Here is a 7,973-nt window from a genome sequence, read left to right as displayed (position 1 = left end):
AAGCTTTGGCTCCAACTAAGTTGTAAATAACTTAGCTCTTGAAGGTAGACAATCTACAAGCTTTCAACACCACTCCTTGCTCAAATGGACTCCTTCCTTCAAAATTAGGTCCATCACTAACTAGGTAGATCTACTCTAATTTTGCACTAAAAAAATTAGAGCATTTTTCTTTGAAAAGTTTGTGCAATCATCAACAATTGAAGAAGCAAAAATTGAGAAGAAAAACGTGTGTAAATTTAGGCCATATGCATGTGAGGAGAGAGGGAGGATAAATTTTCTTGGTGCTTGAAAAAGTTGAAAAGTGCATGTGCATGCCATGTCCTTGTTTATTGAAAAAATTGTCTCCAACCCTTCACCTTCCAAGCATGCAATATATTTGGGCTTGTAACAATTACAAAGCCCATGGACTCTTATTTGAATATCTTAAACACATTTGAGACTATTTAAATTTTACTTGATTTTACTCAAGCCCACTAGTTGAATAATTATTTTCAATTGGGCTCTACAAGGCCCAATGTTATTTTATTAATTCAACACTTGAACTAATTTAATTATTTGGACTCTACTAGGTCCACTAGTGTTTAATTAATTCAACCGTTGAATTAATTTAATTTAAACCATAATAATGTTTATGAAAATCACAATTTTTAAATACATTATTTATTTGAGTCATCTTTTAATTTAGAAACACTTCCACATATTAAAAGTTACATTCCCCATAATCCTCTTATAGAAGTCATACTTCTATTTTTCTTATTGCTTATAAACACCTTTATAAGCCGTTCAACACATTGAACTATTTTTCTTCTCAACGGGATCTAGAAAGTTAGCACTTGTGTGACCCTCAATGGTTCATTGATACAACTAACAGTGGGTTCACATCTCTATGTCATTCGGGACTAAACATGTCCTTATATGGTCATACCCCAATTGATCCGTTCTTACTTATCAACCCCTTGATAATCAGAACGTCAGAACTCAAGTCTGATAGTACCCAACCAATCCTGTTAAACGCCTAGCAGCATCGCTTACATGATTCCCTAGGTATCAAATGATAGTATTTGCAAGAACCATTCTATTATGGTTAGTGTACAATATGGTCCCTTCATCTCATATATCACAACCGATTCGACAACCATTGGTATATCGAGAGCTGTCAAAGAATCGATACTATGTGTCATGTCATAGTTGCATCGATGGTGTAATCTAAGAAACCCATTTCTTAATTACCACCAACACTCTGATCAGATATTTCAAACTACATACACATAGAATATCCATACCCGAAGGTAATCAGTGAATCTCGGACTACAATGCTTTGACTCATATATGTTTCGACAGAACACCCAACCTTGCTATCTGATGACCCCATATGAGTCGGTAAACAAGCCCAAGTGCAAAGCTAGCATATAGAGACTCAATGTTGTCCCTGGTCATAAGGACTAATGGTGTACAACCATAAACTAGGACGTTTCCACTCGATAAGTGAGAACCAATTGGAAAGTCTTTTATAGAGGGTTGTTCAGTGCACTCTACAGGGAGCACCTATCTGCATGCTCGGACATCACAATGTCCCCTACCAATGAATCATGGTACTCACATTGCAGATACTAGTCTCAAACTCGAGCGACCTTTATCCTTCTTAGCGGCGGCTGAATCGACTAGGAACTGTTTAGAATATACTGTATTCCAAATATGAGTTTCATGATACTCATCATATGAGCATCTCATATTCTTTCTACTATTTGTATATTCAAGGACTTTATCTATGCAACAAGCATGAGTATACAGATAAAGATGTGCAAAAACAATAATTTCAAATATTATTAAAATAAAGATTGTTTATACATAGAGTTTTAATGTGAATCCTCGGCCTACCTTTGGCTCCACGGGCACCTACTCTAACAGTATGATTTTCCATCTGCATGAATGGACATCTCTATGCCCTTACCATAAATAATGGTACACAATATCACAGATGTTAGTCTCAATCTCAAGCGACCTTTATCCTTCTTTTTAGGCGGCTAAATAGATTAGGAACGAGTTTAGAATATAAAGTGTTTGCAAATGAGTTTCAAGATCGAATTACGATTCATTTGTATTAAATTATAATCAAGAACTTTATATATGCTGATTGCATGGGTATACAGATAAAGTAAAATGAAACCATGAAAAGTTAAATTATATTAAAGTAAAGATTTTTTTATTACACTTGAGTCAATAAATTCCCTAGTGAACCATTGCCTTCAGGGCATCTATTCTAACAATCTCCCACTTGTACTAAAGCCAACTACCCTTAAATTTAATCTTATTGCTTCGTTATGCTTCTCAAAAAATGGTCATGGAAAGGGCTTTGTAAATGGATCAGCAACGTTATTTGTAGAGACGATTCTTTCGACTGATATATCTCCTCTTCCCACAATCTTCGATGATGATGTGGAATTTACTCAGTATATGTTTGGATCGTTGATGAGAGCTTGGTTCCTTTGCTTGTGCAACATCACCTGTGTTGTCGCAGTACACCGAGACTGGATCAACTCCATTAGGAATAACGCCCAACTCTTGGACGAAATTCCTCATCCAAACTGCCTCTTTGGCAGCAGCAGATGCAAAAAAATATTCAGCTTCAGTGGTGGAATCTGGAACAGTGTCTTGTTTGGAACTCTTCCAAGAGACAACCACACCATTGAGTGTGAATACAAAAACAGAGGCCGATTTAGAATCATCTACGTTACCTTGAAAGGTAGAATCATTGTAGCCTTCCAATTTTAATTCTCCACCCCCATAGACCATGAACAAGTTCTTAGTCCTTCTCAAGTACTTTAGAATATCTTTCACAGCCTTCCAATGCGTTTGACCAAGGTTCGCCTGATATCTTCTTGTAACACTCAGAGCGTAAGCAACATCGAGACATGTCGATATCATACCATATATAATACTACCAATGGCTGACGCATATGGAATACGTGTCATCATCTCTATCTCTTCATCAGTTTTGGGACACATAGCTTTAGATAGAGTAACACCATGAACATTGGTAAGTATCCTCTCTTGGACTCTTCCATAGAGAATCGCTTCAGAATGGTATCGATATAACTGGCTTGGGTGAGTTCTAGCATCCTTTTTTTATCTATCTCTATAGATTTGTATTTTCAATACTTAGGATGCTTCACCCATATCTTTAATGGAGAATTTACTTGCTAATCATATTTTAGTTGATTGAAATAATACTACATCATTCTCGATGAGCATGATATCATCAATATAAAGTATTAGGAATGTCACTGCACTCCCACTAACTTTCTTTTATACACATGGTTCCTCAGGATTTTTAGCAAAACCAAATTCCTTGATAGCGTTGTCAAATCTGAGGTTCCGACTTCTGGACTCCTTCTTGAGACCGTATATTTATCTATGAAGTTTGCATATTATGCTCACTTCCTACTGATGTGTATCCCTCAGGTTGAGACATATAAATACCTTCTTTAATGTCTCCATTCAGGAATGCTGTCTTTACATCTATTTGTCATATCTCATAGTTATACCATGTTTCTATTGCCATTATTGTTCTAATGGACTTAAATATAGCTACTGGTGAAAAATTTTCCTTATAGTCAATTCCTTGCCTTCGAGTCTAACCTTTTGCAACCAGTCTTGCTTTGAAGGTCAATAACTTCCCATCCGCCCCAAGATTTCTTTTGCATATCCATTTGCATCCTATGGGAACGATTCCCCCAGGTGGATCGACTAATGTCTAGACTTGGTTTGGATACATAGAATCCATTTCAGACTGCATGGCTTCAAGCCATTTGGATGACTCAGTATCAGATAATATTGCTTCTTTAAAGTTCATTGGATCACATCCAACACAAGCTTATCATGGCCTTGTCCATGAAGAAGCGTATATCTAGTAGGTTATCTAATAATCCTATCAGAACTTCAAGGTGTGTGTACTTCAACTACTGGTCGTTGGGGATCAGGTTCAACTTCTACTGTTGAGGGAGTAACTTGAATTTCTTCATGTTCTATCATCTCGCTTTTTCAACAATTCAAATAAAAAGGTAACATAATCAAGCATTAAACAAAAATCGAGAATTAAATTAATTAAACCAACGTTTCAAGCTATGATCCCATAAATTCCAAAAAATATTAAAAATTAGCTACTCATCAATATATAAAGATATAAAGACAATTTTTGAACATCTTTAAACTAAAAGTACTAAAAGAATGAAGATGTGAGAAATGCGGTGAGAAAATTTCGAGTTCTTCCTTGATCTAGACATTTTTTCACTCCTGGTGGATCAGAATTCTGAAATGCAGGCTTGACACACAAAAACTCATGCAAAATAGACCAAAACCACACAAATATTATGAATAAACTACCACGCCTATCAATTAAACCCCTTCAAAGATCAACTACAAAAACTAGTAATGATTTAATTAACTAAATCATGAATATCTATCGCATCTTGGAATAATAGAAATAATATCCAATAGAGTTCTTTGGATATATGTCAAAGTAGCACAAAATTAATTTACCACTATTACATAAGCATGATATCTCTATATTCTTAAAAAAGAATATTTGGTAAGTTTTCGCATACATATCTCATATTGTGTTTCATTCACTTTATTTGTGTGGATGTTGTTCAACAACATTGTGGCAGTTTTAGGCGCATATCCTGAAATGACGACGACTATTTAGCGAATCACATCCTAGATCTAACCATGTCCATCAGTGATTGATTACGACGTTCTGACACATAATTAAGAAGTGGTGTGGTAGGAGGAGTTCATTGAAATTGAATCACATATCTTTTAGATAGTCTTGAAATTTCATACTTAATTATTTTCTACCTCGATCAGTTCGAAGTTTCTTGATATTTTTCATTACTATTTCTCTAGTTCAGCTCTGAATATTTGAATCTTTCAAATGTTTTAGACTTGTATGCCGTCAAATACATATTCTCATAACTCGAATAGTCATCAGTAAAAGTAAATAAGTAAGAGTTCTCAGATTTCTTGCTAACACTTAGCGGGACACACACATTTGTTAGAATCAAATCTAATAGGTCATGAGAACGTTCTATTTTCCCTAGGAAAAATTTTTTGGTCATTTTTCTTTCAGATATTACTCACTTGTAGAAAGAGAGTTCATGTCTGATAAATCAAACATGCCCTCTCTCACTAGTAACATGCCCTCTCTCACTAGTTTGTGCATCTTTCTCAGGGAATTATGTCATAATCGAGTGTGCCACAAGTATTGTAACATCTACTAATTTAAAAAAATGATACTATTTTTTTTATAAAGCTCACATTTAGAAAATAAACACTTAAATAATTTGCATGTATGCAACTCTACTAAAGAAAAATGCCATTTAAAAATAATGGTAAACATTTGACAATTAAAAGACATACTAAAATTTAAATGGTCGATCTCAAACGAAACAAGAACAATTAAAAATGCTAATAACCATCAGTAAATCAACAATAGTGTAAAAATATCAATGTCCTCTCATCTCTCCTAAAATCATGATGTGCAGGAAAAGTATGGTCCTCGGGTTGTGCGCACATCCAGGCATGTCTACTCAGAGTTCGACACCTCCAGTCCCCTCAATATCATGATCACATACATCACACACGCCTAGTGAATCTAAAGACTCAACACACATGTACCGTGATAAAAAATACATATACGTAACAAGCAGCAGTGAAAAATATCGTAATAAACATACATTTCATGTCTGCGGTAAAATCATATGCATAATCATGACTTGTCAAAGTATGTTAATAATTATAGCGCATATCATCATAAAATATATACGTGTTAATTTTATTAATTTGAATTCCGTTCGTCAGCTGTGACTTTCGTACTATAATGTCATTCTATAGGATCCATCTACGTGTAACCGAGGTACCCGGCGGCGGAGGCATCAGCGACGACATTTCTTGTCCACTGAGTCTCAACCTTTCGTGTCATCATGTCATCGTGTCATCATGTTAGTCACAACCAACTCCATCCTTCAAAACGTGTCATCATATTTACCACTGAAATAAAAGCATGCATATACATAATTTTTCCTTCAAACCAAGCATGCAACGTATTTATCATATTTACATAAATTTCATATACATAATGGATAAACATTTAAAACATGACAAAAATGTGCTCATGGAGCTGCCAGGACCAAGATCTCACCCCGGGTGCAAAATGACCATTTTGCCCCTGGAATACTAAATTTTCGTTTTACACCTGGACCTCTAAAATTTGACCCGAAGCTTACCAAACTCCTTAATATATCCCAAAACATATTTTTAAGCATTCCTAGAGACGTAAACTTGAGTCCAATGCCAAACATAACCGATTCGCTAAAAACTTGGACCGCAGTCCCGGTTTTAACCCGAATCGAACCGAAACTAACCAAATTTCTCTCAACTTTTTACCACACCTAATAAACATCTAAGAGGTTTTATAAATCTCAAAATCAGATCCCTAAGCTCTTCTATCAACCCCTGGAAACCTGCTGGAAAAATAATCAGCTTTTTTCCCAAAAATTCTCTTGAACCCTATGCGAACCCTTTCCATGTTTACGTCCCTAGCCCATAACCAAATGGACCAAAATGACTCGACCCTCCTTGGACCACCCTAGGACTCATCTGGACCAAAAGAACTCACGGCTACCCTCCCATGCAAGGCGCACAACACGCCTGCCCGAACTTCCTTTAAAAGAGCACCCGCGACTTGCTCTTCTAGATCACGATCGGTCAACTTCACGTGCGGCTCCGGCAACGACCGAGCCTTTCTCAGCCATGACTCAGACCCCACATGGTGTGGTCTTAGCCTTGGATCAACCTGAGCGAAGCCAGCGCCACTGTAACCATGCGGTCTACTCCAAGCTGAGCCACACATCTTCATACCCTCCCCTGTTCCAAGCTTACATCACCCACAATTCAGTCTTAAATTATTGACAGCAATAACTCACCGACCCTAGCCTCGTGACAGCATGAACTTGGCAGTTCCCTTGCAACAAAGCGAGAAACGTGAGCAACATAACACAAAACGAAATATTACAATGCAAAACCGAAATATTTTTCATGTCCTAGCTAGATCGAAAGATTTCATGTGCATATGCATACACAACAATAAAAAATGTAACAAGCGTGCCTTGATGATATTTGACGCAAGGAGATCGAATATCGACGTCGGGAGAGCGTCGGAGAATTTATTTTGCAAGAAAAATGAGATGACCGATGCTACCTTGGAGTGTGGTTGCTGAAACCGAGAGTATGAAGAGGGGAGGGGGTGTCGGCTGATGATGGGGTTGGTTTTAGGTTAATGAAGTTTAGGGGAATAATTAAATAATATAATAAACTCTAATGGGCCATTAATTTTTGTTTAAAGAGTTTCCAAAGAGTTTTGGGCCCATTAAGTTAAAAATAGGCCCAACAAGCCCAAACACACCAGAAAAATATTCGTGTTGGCAAGTTTTTTGAAAATATTATCCAAACCCTCAAAAAGTCCTCTAATTCGATAAAATTTGCGCACCACTGAAAAATATTCTCTGGTGGTTAAAAATACCCACAAAGCCCATTTCTTAAAAAATACATTTAAAACATCTTATATTAATTAATAAAAATTAATCATGTAATAAAAATAATTTTCCTGATAATTCCCCGGTCTCCGTTCCTCGTTCGAGCGCGAAATGCATTTAGAAACCCTAATGAATGAACTTTTTAAAATTTCATGAAATAAATCCTATCATGCAATAATTATGCATAAAATGCATAAAAATAATTAAATACATAATTTAAATAAAATCCTAGATTGCATGCATTCAAGTTACGTGAATTAAATTTCTGGACCTTACAACTCTCCCATCCCTTAAATAAAATTTCGTCCTCGAAATTTAGAATGTACCGAATAACTCTGGGTAGCGACTACTCATCTCGGTCTTCCACGTGGCCTCTTCCTC

The sequence above is a fragment of the Primulina tabacum genome, chromosome 1 (assembly GCF_025594145.1).
Source record: "Primulina tabacum isolate GXHZ01 chromosome 1, ASM2559414v2, whole genome shotgun sequence".
In the NCBI taxonomy this organism is placed as follows: domain Eukaryota; kingdom Viridiplantae; phylum Streptophyta; class Magnoliopsida; order Lamiales; family Gesneriaceae; genus Primulina; species Primulina tabacum.
Note: the sequence above shows the minus strand (reverse complement) of the source record.